We start from the raw sequence: 13989 nt of genomic DNA on the forward strand, positions 1-13989 counted from the left end.
TGTGCAAATAGGCAGAATCTGAATATTTAAATATGAGTCGGTTCTGTACTGTTTATGAGAACAGAAACCTTTAAAACATTTAAAGAAGTGTCGCATAGCAAGAGTATTATAAGAAAAAGCAGATTTTATTTCATTACAAATCAACGTAATTTAGATTTCTGATTTATTTTTTTATTTTTTTTGAAAACTTCTCTGTTCTTCACTTTTCACTTTAATATAATTTGCTCAGAGGTCAGATTACTGACCATTTGTTGTATTTAGACATTAGAGAGCTGTTAAGCAAAGTTTATTTTATATTTCATATTTCATATATCCCACACTCACTAATCCATTAGTTTTACTGTAAAATCTATTTGAAAAATTGTGCATCTCTTTTTGTGAATACTTAAACATGTCAATGTACCCTTAGATAGGGCTTTAGATAAAAAATTTGCTTCATGTGGTAACTTCAAAAATAATTGGTTTTATTTAAGTCAGTTATTATTTAAAATAACTGAATCAACCTAACTACAGTATATTACTGAATATCAGTGAGAGTCATTTTTAATGTAATAGTTCACCCAAAAATTCTGTCATTATTTACTCACCCACGCTTTACACATGTATGCTGCTACAGAATTATTTCTGTGGAATACAAAAGAAAATCTTAACATAAATGCATAATAAAAGCATTTTAGAGGTAGCCCAATGACTTGTGTGCTATATTTCAAGACTTCTGATGCTTTTTAAGATTTACGCATTTAAATTTTATAACAAATTTGAATTGAATCTTTAACTAAAATTTGATTAACAACACTTAAATATTTTAATTTGTTAAAGATTACACTGTTGAATTTGATGAGAATTTATTAAATTAAAATACACCATACACCCAGGGATTAAATTGAGGCATAACAGTTCTGGCACTTCGGAACTTCTGATTCAAAATAAATAAATAAAAAGCAGGTTTTTTTGGACAACCCATGTCCTTCATAAAAGAGTCAAAAAAGCCATGAAACAAACCAACCAGCTTCGAGGTGAATCACAACATTACATTACAGAATTTATTAAATTAAAATGTGTAAATCTTAAAAATTGGCTTTTTTTCGTGTTCATTTTTTACTGAAACATCACTTTAACTGTCACGTCAGGTAGAAACTGCTCCTTAGAGAAACAACTGCTTGTTTTGACTTTATACAGTATACATTTAAAGCTTCATGAACAATTTAAAATTATTATTCTTTTTTATTTTATTTTATTATTTACATTTTTTTTACTGTTAAAGAAATGCCCAGGTGTAAGAAAAAGTCATTAGGGATCCTGAGCACACATTTATTACTATGTACCAGTACATATATCTGGATTCAAGACACATCTGAACAAAACGTGAAACACACCTGTCTTTCCAGGTAAAAGCTCAGCTCTGTCTCAGTGCTCTCGACTCTATGTGCCGAGCTAAAAACTATGAGACTATGAATAAGCCAGATTTACACCTATAATATTAAAAAAATCAAACCAAAACAAAGAACGTTTGTTTCAGGCAAAACTAGTCCAGTCAGTTTGTGCATTTCTTATCTGCCAGTGAAAATAGTTCTAAAGAGGGCAACGTCTTAAGCAAATCTCAGCTTTCTGCACTGCTCTCACACAAACGAAATTTCACAGACCACATCTCAAAGACCACAAGATCATGTAGATTTACACTCTACAGTATCAGGAAGATAATACCCTTCCTCTCTGAACATGCCACACAAATTCTTGTTCAGTCACTTGTCATAACTAGACTGGACTACTGTAATGCTCTCATTGCAGGCCTCCCTGCATGTGCAATTAGACCCCTGCAAATGATCCAGAATGCAGCAGCACGTCTGGTCTTTAATCAACCAAAGAGAGTGCATGTTACACCACTCCTTGTCTCTCTTCACTGGCTGCCGGTTGATGCACGTATCAAGTTCAAGGCTCTGATGCTGGCATAAAGAACAGTCACTAGGTCTGCTCCAGCATACCTAAAATAATTTCTGCAGAGCTATGTGCCCACTAGAAGCCTGCGGTCGGCTAAGGAACGTCGCCTTGTTGCACCAACACAAAGAGGCACCAAAACACTTTCCCGGAATTTCAGCTTCATCATAACACATTGGTGGAATGACCTTCCCAACTCCATCCGTGAAGCTCACTCACGTTCTATCTTCAAAAATACAGCTAAAAACACATCTTTTCCATGAGCACTTAACCAGTCACAAAAAAAATAAATAAATAAAAAAATAAAAAATTTTTTTATCAACAAATCAGTTGAGTTAATGTTTTAATGACTCAAAACATAAAATATGTTCATCTGTTTCAGGGTTGTGTGTGTTTGTTTATGTTTTTCATGTCTTTTATTTTGAAAGTTTAGTTCCTGTTCCTGTTTCATGTCATGTGGTTCCCTGGTCATGTGATTTCATGTTTCCCTCCATGTTCATGTGTCTTGCTTTCATTGGTTTATTGTCTTGTTACCTTGTTATCAGTTCTGTCTTGTCATTGGTTATCATTGTCATGTTTCTCCCTTGTCCATGTATTTAAGCCTCATGTTTGCCATTGTCCAGTGTCAAGTATTGTGTTAATGTAACATTGTTTGGTTTTCAAGTCAAGCCAAGTCAAGTTCATGTTTAATGTTTTGTTCACATTTGGATTTACTATTTTTTGGATATCACATTTGTAGTAAATTGCACTTGGGTTCTTCACATCATCTCGTCTTTGTCTGCCTGTCATTGTTACTGCCAGCCATTGTTACAATTTGTCACCACCTATGTATGTAAATATGCAATATCCAGAAATTGTCACTAAATGGAAAGAGATCTAGATGAACAATGAATCAAAATTCCCATCACTATATGGAAAGCCACGAACACAGAGAAGCAGGGTTATACAAAAAGTGAAGCATCCCAGTGCTATTGGACCAATATATAAGCACTTCTGGAATGCCTGTCATCCAATCAGATTCGAGGACTGGAACTAACTGTTGTATAATGTAGACCCTCATGCTGTACAGCTCTACAGTGGACTAACTGGACAATATTGGTCTCATTGTAAAAACAAAACAAAAAATAATCCCCCAATTAAAAACAAAAGATTCCAATAATTCATAAATAATATTTTTTTGCAGGTGGCGCTCTCACACAGCTGAACACGCGCCATGTGCACATCCATAGACATTCAGTCTATTTTGTATTCCCACAACCCTCCCAACAGTTTTGTCAAATTTCTTGTCCTCTGAGTGGACTAGAAAATTAATCAAGGCGTCGTTGGACCCTGAAATCCTCAGCTTTCATTTTAACATTTTTATCAGTCCAATAGTTAAATTTAGAAAATCTAGTCAAAATTTGTCATTTTGCTGATGATTTGTTTATTATGCTTTTTCTGCTGGACTTTTGGATTATTTAGCCAAGCAAGACAAGTAGAAAATGGCTCATTTGGAAGAACTCAGCCAAAGGTATGAGCTGATATAGAGTTTGTGGATACTTGGGACTTAAAGAAGCAGTGATTGGAGCAGACATGAGACATTTGACTTTGTTGTCTTAGAGAGATCATGTTTCACATTGTGATTCTTTTGATGACCATTTGAACTGTGGTGTTCTCCCATCCAGTTCTCAAGTTCCATGAGTCCTCATGTCCCCAAAGATTTATAAATGTAGAAGTTCTGAGCTTTCTTCTGCAGCCGCATCTGAGTCCATGATTGATTTCTGCCGGAATCGACCCTATCTTCATCAGAACTCCAGACCATCGACACAGCACACAACAAAGACTTTCTATGAACCAAGCCAAAGGACTTCCAAGCAACGTGCAAGGACAAACCTCTAGACTTTCGCTAAAAGCTGGTGTTTTATTATATAATTAGGGCAACCTGGGGCCTGGGTAGCTCAGTGGTAAAATACACTGGCTACCACCCCTGGAGTTCGCTAGTTCGCTAGTTAGAATCCCAGGGTGTGCTGAGTGACTCCAGCCAGGTCTCCTAAGCAACCAAATTGGCCCGGTTGCTAGGGAGGGTAGAGTCACATGGGGTAACCTCCTCGTGGTCGATATAATGAGGTTCGTTCTCGGTGGGGCACGTGGGGAGTTGAGCGTGGTTGCTGTGGTGGATGGGTGGTTCGTTCTCAGTGGGGCGCGTGGGGAGTTGAGCGTGGTTGCCGTGGTGGATGGGTGGTTCGTTCTCGGTGGGGCACGTAGGGAGTTGAGCGTGGTTGCCATTGTGGATGGCATGAAGCCTCCACACGTGCTATGTCTCTGTGACAATGCACTCAACAAGCCAGGTGATAAGATGCGCGGGTTGACGGTCTCAGACGTGGAGGCCTCCGCCACCCGGACTAAGGAAAATCACTACTAAACATTAATTCCTTCAAAATTCCCTAACTTAAGTATTAATTCCCTTATTGAGCTAACTTCCTTACATATGTCTATTTTAGTGCTATTTGAAAAACTTTATATTCATATTTATATTTCGACATCATTACCGCTAGTGGGCGCTCATTTGCGATGTGGAGGTTTTCAGGTCTTATCTTGTTATTTTATGTAACAAATGCAAAAGTGATGGAGATCTATAAAAAAGATTCTAAGCTTTCAGATGATTCACGCAACAGTTTTGTGAATATTGTGGACAAAACTTGTCGCATTGTGTCTAGATAAGACACAGTCTAAGACAGGTTAAAGGAAAAAATATAGCGCTAAGGAAGCAAATTTCAGTCCTTTCTGGCTTTAATGTGGCCCTCTGAGATCATCTTATTCCAGAGCTGATTCAAACATTGCTTCATATAATGTGTTAGAAAACAATCGCTTGGCCAGATCAGTAGTTTTATTCGCATCACCGCAGCCCTTTGCAGCACTGACACACCTTTTCTATTCTGGCTAAATAGCCAGTTGCTCTCATTTCGATGTCTTCCATGCCCACTTACCTCACCTCAACTGCCCAAACTCTCTTTATCTTTCATTCTAACTCAAGTCTTCCTTTCTCATCTGCGGTCTAACTTTGTTCTTATTTTAGAAACAGTGTGTTTCGATGGCTATTGCTCAGTAGCTTATACTGTAAATGGCCATAACATTGATAACATCTGCTAATGTCCCAAAATATCTGAAGAAGCATCTAAATGTGGATCGTATCTGTTATATATTGGATCTTATTTAAAACTGTGTCTCCCTTCACTGACTGTGCATTCTGTAGTTACTGGCAGCATGTCACTTTGTTTAGATATATAAAACTGTTCAGATATATATTTAAGAAATTCAGCAGAAAAGGTTTAAAGGGCTTGTATCAAATTCTCACATCAGGAATAACATTTTCTCCAGTCTTATGAAAGAAACCCTCCCAATAGGTTTTGCTTTCCATTGAAAGGGTTTGCATTCCCTCGCAATACATTTTTAAAATGTAACGTTACCTCACAATAAGTTTTGCATTCCCTCGCAACAGTCTGCTTTACATTGTAATAAGTTTTGTCTTCTATCGCAATAAGTTTTGAGTTCCCTCAAAATATGCTTTGTGTTCCCTCACAGTAGTTTCCATTTCCTGGCAATAAGTTTTCTTCCCTTGCAGAAAGTTTTGCATTCCCTGGCAATAGTTTGTGTTCCCTTGCAATAAATTTTGCATTCCCTCACTATACATTTTGCGTTACTTCACAATAAGTTTTGCGTACTATCGCAAAAAGTTTTGTTCCCTTGCAGTAAGTTTTGCATTCCCTTACAATAGTTTTAGTTCCATTATAATACGTTTTGAGTTTGCTCGCAACAGTTTGTATTCCCTCGCAATAGTTTGCATTCTCTTGCAATAAGTTTTGTGTTAAATCGCAAAAAGTTTTGTTCCCTCTCAAAAAGTTTTGCTTTCTATCCCAATACGTTTTCTTTCCTCGCAATAAGTTTGGTCTTCCCTTGCAAGACTTTGCATTCCCTCACAAATACATTTTGTGTACTATCACAAAAAGTTTTCTTCCCTTGCAAAAGGTTTTGCGTTCCCTCAAAATATGTTTTGTGTTCTGTCACAGTAGATTTATGCATTCTTTCACAATGTTTTGCGTTTCCTTATAATAAGTTTGCATTCCCTCACAACAGTTTGCATTCCCTTGTAATAACTTTTGAGTTTCCTCGCAATACACTTTGCCTTCCCTTGCAATAAGTTTTCTGTTCCATCACAATAAGTTTTGCATTCCCTTGCAACAAATTTTGTGTTTCCCCACAGTAAGTTTATCTATCTCTGTAAATAGTTTGTGTTCTCTTGCAACACCTTTATCCATCCCCTACAAAGATTATCAAGAAATTAATGGAATTATTAAATTTGCCATGGTTTTACTACAGTAATCACAGTTGAACTATCGTATTTGATCCGTTTCTCACCCACAATTATCATATCACTTCTCAAGACATTGATTAAACCACTGGAGTCTTATGGATTACTTTTAGGCTGCCTTTGTGTGCCTTTTGGAGCTTCAAAGTTCTGGCCACTCTTCACTTGCATTGTTTGGACCTACAGAGCTGAAATATTCTTCTAAAAATCTTCATTTGTGTTCTGTAGAAGAAAGAAAGTCATACACATCTAGGAATGGCATGAGGGTGAGTAAATAATTAGAGAATTTTAATTTTTTTAGTGAATTATTCCTTTAAAGCTGAAAAAACAAAACAAAAAAAAAACGCCTTTACGAACATCAACCATGGTTTCACTATAGTTAACCTGCAGTAACAATGTAACCATTTGTTTGTGACAATATGTTTTCTTATTGACTAAACAAAGGATCTTTCTGCTGCATTTGTTTTTTCCTGTTTATCATTTTTTCTAGTTTACTGAGCCTAGAGCTGTTACAAATATACCACACTGGCAACTGTGATCAGTTGTACAAACAGCTCTTATTTTGCAGGTGTTTGCAGCATTACCTGATATACATAATTCCTTTAGTGATTCAGGCACTACTATGCAAGCATGATGTACAAATAAACATAAAAATATACCCCCATAGTAAACATGGTCATACAAAATAGCCAGTTTGCTGTTAAACATTTTTAACAATGCTTTAGAAAGATTATAAACAAATCAAAAATCTATAACAGACAATTATTTAAATACTTTCATTTGAATAATTGAATTACCATAAAGTGATCACCCCAATTTATTGATTAATGGTCATGTCTTGTGAGTTATAAGAATTATCCAGTGTAATTTGAGGGAAAATAAGAGAGACATTTTTTTTAGGCTTCCTTTGATACAACATATTAATAATTAATTTGAATTTTTAGCATTAAGAACAGCAACTGCTTTACAACTTTCAATGAGTTACAGGTACAAGGCTTGTGTCTCAATACAGAAAGAAAGACCCTATGCTCTCCTGCTTATTTACCGTCCACCACCTCAGCGTTCATATGTAATGTGAAATTAAAGTCTTCTTCACAGTCTATAATTAGTTGACCCTGACAATAATTAGAAATGCTCTGTACGGTGCCACTTCATATTAAACTGAATGGGACATTCTCTTTCATTTTCTGCTTCTGAACATTAGACCATATAATAGGCTGAATGATACAGGGGCAGAAAGAGAGTCACCATGTGCAAACCTTCAGAGGAGGAGAAAATAGAGTGCTAATAACTGACCAATCAGCATGAGGTTTGAGGCTACAGCAGAATACTTGAAGTAGAAGCATTCTATTGAATATTGATCTTTCTACTTTGGAATATTCACAGGTGTAGTATAATGCTTATTATAGGTATGTGAACGGGTGGTCCAGTAAGGTTACTTAGCAACATCAGCATGACCTAATTAATATTCATGCAATGTCATGATGTCACAAGCAGCCAGTCAACAGCCCCCGAGTTGAAGACTAGCCTGAAGGCAAAGCGGTTAGAAGCCTTTTTGATCGTATATTTTATTTTAAATTCAAGTTGCTGTGAGACTTGTGACTTCATTTAAAAGCATTGCGGAGTAATGTGCCTCTACCTTCAAAGAAATGTCAGAAATAGCACATTTAAAAAGCATCTTTCTTAACTTTAGGTTGACAGGTAACTCTCTTAGTGCATTTCATTTGAGAGTAATGGTTACAGAAATGGCAAAGGTGGAGAAAATAATTCTTCAATCCTCACAAATCCTTCAGGGAAAGTGATCTTTACCGTGATGTTGATGTATTCAACAACAAGTATGTGTTTGATGTACAGTGGCATTAGTTAAACAGTTCCTAATTAAAAAAAAAAAGTCTGAAATAAAAAAGCTTTTAAGCACCCTAAAAAAAAAAAAAAAAAAAATATATATATATATATATATATATATATATATATATATATATATATATATATATAAACAAAGCAGTGAAGTCACAAAATATTCCTATGGATGATGTACACTTAAAAATTACAATTTCATCTAAAACAGCTAATAAGCTTTTGTTTACCTGTAAGGTGGTGTTGTTTTCTTAGTTTCTTTTTTTTTTTTTTTTTTAAATAAAAGCTTACTTTAAAGGGGTCTATATCTATGGAGCCTCTTAGAGGACAGGGATGGAATTTATTTTTTGAAATTGTTTTGCACTCCTTCAAAAAAGGTTTTGTGTTCTCTCGCAATAGTTTGCATTCCCTCACAATTATTTTAGGTTCCATCACTATACCTTTATCCAAGCCATATAATACAGGAAAACCATATCTATGGTGTGTAAACTATGGTAATATTAGCCTCAGAGGTGGGTAGAGTAGCCAAAATATTTACTCAAGTAAAATTACATTTACTTTAAAAAAAATTATTACTCAAGTAGAAGTAAAAATAGTAATGTTAAAAATTACTCAAGTACAAAAGTATCCAATTAAAAGAATACTCAAGTAGCGAGTAACTAGTAACTAGTTACTAGTTTCCACATAAAACATAGTGGACGTTTACTCCCAAATATTCCATTACATAATACACATTAAACATGTATTACATAATAATAATAATTATTATTATTATAATTATTAATAAAAATGGAAATTGTCATCATACATCCTCATGTTGTATCAAACCATATGACTTTCTTTCTGGAACACAATTAAGGAGATGTCAGACAGAATTTTAGCCTTATAGTCACCATTTACTTTCACTGCATGTTTTTACCTCCATATTTTAAAAGGGAATTATTAAACATCTTATTAAACAACAATTATTAAAAATTAAACATCTTTCGGGTTCCTAAAAATACAAAGTTAAATACAGTGAGGTCAGGGAAATAATGGCAGAAAACATGCTGAACTATCACTTTAAGGATGCTTGTCAGATTTGGATGAATCAGTCAATTTGAATCGAAGTTTGGAAACCAGTTTCTAGTAATTATTATGGTGAAAAACGTGAACAATGTCCTACATTCCCAGATTATATATAATGCTGAATAAAACGAAGCAAGATCATCCTTTATTAATGCCTACTGTCGCTATTTCAAAAGTCCTGTCGCATTTAAAAGTCCTGATTGGATTCTTAGTTCAGTGTAGTTACAGTATTTTTAGTTTTTTTAAGTGTCAAAGGAATTTAGATCATTACTTCTGTACACTAAGTGTAAATTGCAACTTATCTCTGTGTTTGGAAGCACGCTTCAGGGCTTGTTTTCTGTCCATGAGAAAAACGCGCCGCATGTGTCAAACGCAGAAATGCTGTGCATGCGCAGACAAACTGTCTGCTCACGCTCCAGAATTCAAGCATGCAATCAGCTGAGCAAAAGACATTTACACCTAACACAGATGATTACATTGATTTATACAGTCGGCACTTAAATATTGCAGCACTGAAATAAAATGTTTACTAAGAAACTGAGGTCATAAGAGCCCATAGTTACAGAATCATCCTGAAAATGACCATGACACAGACAAGTCGGCAATTTTAATCTTGAAATATCTGCTTATTTTGGTGTAAAATGAATGCATTGCATGACGGAAGTATTTGTTTTGAGCGCTTGCTGCTGCTGCAGTCATGAACTTGACTCAAGTGACAAAGCGCAGCTGCAAAGTTCCGTTGCCGTAAAAGTCCCATTCAAAAATCTCTCAATAAATTACGCATTTATTAACACTTATTATATTTAAAACTAGTAATGTAATGAAAGGAACTTCGCCCATTGTAATGAAGGAAAAGTGCAGTTTTTTGACTGGACATAAACTCAAGTAAGAGTGAAAAGTACCCACCATTAAATATACTCATAAAAGTAAATTTTTTCCAAAAAGTTACTCAAGAAAATGTAACGGAGTAAATGTAACACGTTACTACCCACCTCTGGTCAGATTTTCTGTAACTTCTTTACTGTAAATTTACTGTAGAGTAACCACTCTTTCCAAAACCCCACCCTAAAATCACACACACACACACACACATGCACACACACACACACACACACACACACATGTTGGTGCAGCTATCATTATGAGGACTCTCCATAGACATAATGATTTTTATACTGTACGAACTATAGATTCTGTCCCCTAACCCTAACCCTACCCCTAAACCTAACCCTCACAGAAAACTTTCTGCATTTTTACATTTTCAATAAAACATTGTTTAGTATTGTTTTTTTTTTTTAAGCGATTTAAATTATGGGGACACTAGAAATGTCCTCATGAACCACATTTATAGCATAATACCCTTGTAATTACCAGTTTGTAACCTAAAAAAAAGTCCTCTTAAACCACTTAAACAGAATCTTTCTCAGAATCAGTTACTCTTGCATGACAAAATGACAACTGTTTCACTCTCATCTTCTTGCTGACCATATTAGGGCTGCGCTGTGAACGTGCAGAATGACTGACAGACAGAAAGCATCTCACAATCTTCTGTTTGGCTAAACAAAGAATTTGGTCACGTCCCGCGTCCAATGTATTTATTTTTGTTTACAGAGCCTAGGGCTGTTACAGAGACAGCTGGATATTTCATGGCACCTATTTCAGTGATATCTGACTGGCAATAGGGATATTTTCTGTGTCATTTCATAAAAATATCGCTTTCAAATCCTTTAATTATTTAATTCCAACAGTATTACAAAAGTAAGTTGACTTCAGTGATTGAAAGATGTCACTCATATTATTATTATTATCATATAGTATTAGCTGTTTTAAACATTTAATATGGCAAGTTAAAATTGTATTGCTTTTTAGCTTTTATCTTTAAAAGCATAGAGTAAGCCATTAGAAGTACTTATTTAATTACTTCTCACGGCCTACAGACTTCAGTCTACTTATTGCTTCCCTTGAAAGAAACCTTATTCGAAGTCCATGTATCTGGAATCTTTATTTTCCTTTGCAAATGTGTTTTCACCAAGGGCACTGACTTATATGGTGAATGTACAATCACCTAGACTTCAGTTTCTACTCTGGTGATTAAATCTGAATTAGAGTGCACTGTGGTAAGTAAAATTACATAAAACAAACCCTGGAGGCAGACGCTTCACATCCACAATCAATGGTTAACATACTGTATATTTTTCCCCAGCTGCCGATTTCATACAATTATTCGGAGCTGGGAACGATGAGTGCACTGTAATCTTCTGCTCCCAAGCAATCTTCTCTCTCTTTCAGCTCTTTGTAATCCTATTCCCCTCTGACAGCCAGCATCTAACTGGCCTTATTAGGACACTAGAGTGATGAGTTAAAGGTAGGTTGTTGTCCAACATCTTGGCAGCGGAGCCTATGGCCTGCGATCAAGCCCTTTTCTTTTTGGGTTAGAATTATTATTATTATTATTTTAATTTTTTGCTAACTAGTAAATGCACTCATGACACTCATGATACAGTATTGTAACTGCAATATTTTATCAGCTACAGCATGACACAATAATCCATTAATTTGTTCTTCATAATAGTAAAACTAGTAATAAACATTCCTGACATTATTGTGCATGAAGTCATTTGTGCGCATGATAATAATAATAAAAAATGTCTTCCTAATCCTTTTTCAAAATGTAAGAACTTGCTCTGCCTCTGAAACAGTTTCCTTTTCAGCTGCTTTCGTGAATATCTCTTACATATAAACCTCTTCCCTCCAACCATCTGTCTTCATTCTGGTGTGTATTGCCCACTTTTCTCGATCCAACCAATTCCTGATGAATAAAATCAAGTCCCACCCTATCTTAAGTAAATTAGGTTGTGCATGGTGTTTCATGTTGACTTTAGCATGCTATTGCACCAGCGTGTATAAAAAGTAGGCATTAACTCCTACAGCTCACCTTGCCAAGACAGAACTCCTCATGATCCCAGCCAACCTGTCTGTTAAACACAACCTCTCTGTTAATCTTGGTTTTACTACACTAACACCAAACAGGACAGCCCGGAACCTGGGAGTGGTGGTGGATGACCAGCTTAACTTCACTGCGAACATCTCAGCAACTGCCCGGTCTTGTAGGTTTGCGCTTTATAACATCAAGAAAATCTGACTTTTCCCTTCTGAATATGCTTACCTGCTCCTGATCCAAGCCCTGTTGGTCAGACTGTTAGCACGATTAAGCCACTGCAGATGGTTCAGAACCAAGGGCATATTAAGGTACCTCTTGGCCCATTGGCTCGCCATTCCACAGGATCCAACTGGCAGTCGTTGAAAGTGGGGGAGGGGGGTGCTGGGTTGGGGGGAGGAATTGTTGTTCTATGAACATACACTACACGGACAGCTTTCGTGGTTGTGCACCGTCTCCGTGTTCACAACAGTGTCGCCTGCTGAAAGCATTTAGATGCGGCCCTCGAGTGAATGTCGACAGGAAATAATGGGGTGGGGGATGCCACAAGAGGGGCCCCTTGGGAGTTGTGGGCCCCTGGGCTTCAGCCCCTGCAAGCCTGTGCATTAATGCACCCCTGCCCAGAATGCTGCGGAGCACCTGGTTTTCAATCAGCCAAAGAGGCTCACATCACCCCACTCTTGATTTCACTCTGCTGGCTGCCATTAGCTGCCCGCATCAAATTCAAGGATTTGACTCTGGCATTCAGGGCAGTCAATGTAACAGCACCTGCTTACTTCAATTCACTCCTCCAGGCCTATGTCCCCACTCACTCTCTGTGGAGCCTGGTGAATGAGCGGTGCCTGGTGGTCCTGTCGCAATGAGGCACAAAGTCCATTTCACGATCATTCACCCAGTCTTTGTGGTGGAATGAGTTTCCGACCTCCATACGATCTGCTGATACCATCTCAGCATTCAAGAATCCACGAGCACTCTACCAATCCACACTAAATGCACTTACTATTTAACAATTAAAAAAAATAAATAAATAAAAATAAGTGAAATAGGCACAGTCAAATAATATAGGGCTTGTTGTGAAGATGCTGTGGTTGGTTCAGCTCATCCCATAGGTCCAGTGTAATTGATTTGCTAGCATGCGGTTGTAGTTCAGTAGCGGGTTGCAAGTAAGGAAGCTCTTAGTGACAGTGCCCTCACGATAATAACTGAGGGTTTTCTTAACTTGAGGGGTTTCTTCCAACTGAGTACAGGTATGTATAGACAGTGAAGGATCAAGCAAGTGTTCCTGCAAAATGTTGTATGATAAATTGAAAATGCGAGGATCTAGCATGTATTTTTTGAGGTTAGGGTCCATTGCTCTCTACATCCGTTATACTGGATCTTTGTGTGTGGACATTTCACCCGAAAACTGAAGCTCATAGGTTCAACAACACTTCCAGCTTTGGTAATTTTAGTAAGCACAGACCAATTTCAGCTGAAGATCAGTCTGGAGTAGTGCCGATCGCTGGCTCATGGAAACAAGTGAGGAAGAGACAGAAGCACCCACACACTTTCAAATCTGAGCTCAGCGAGAAGTACAAACTGAAGTGTGCTGTTTGAAGGAGGAAAGCTTGCTTTCCACTTCAAAACTGATGCTTGTTCCTTAGTCCTCACAGGGAGAGAATTAACCACACCAATGTCCACTCCTCAGCTGTTCCGCCATTTACCCAGAAAACAGCCATTCACCTGTAACCACTGACTCAAAAATTGACCCCATCAAAGACTTCTTACTGCAAACAACATTGTCTCCTACACCATGAAACACCCTGTACTACTCACTCAAAGACCCTTCACTCCTAATTCTTCCATA

This window comes from Myxocyprinus asiaticus, chromosome 15 (assembly GCF_019703515.2).
Source record: "Myxocyprinus asiaticus isolate MX2 ecotype Aquarium Trade chromosome 15, UBuf_Myxa_2, whole genome shotgun sequence".
Classification (NCBI taxonomy): domain Eukaryota; kingdom Metazoa; phylum Chordata; class Actinopteri; order Cypriniformes; family Catostomidae; genus Myxocyprinus; species Myxocyprinus asiaticus.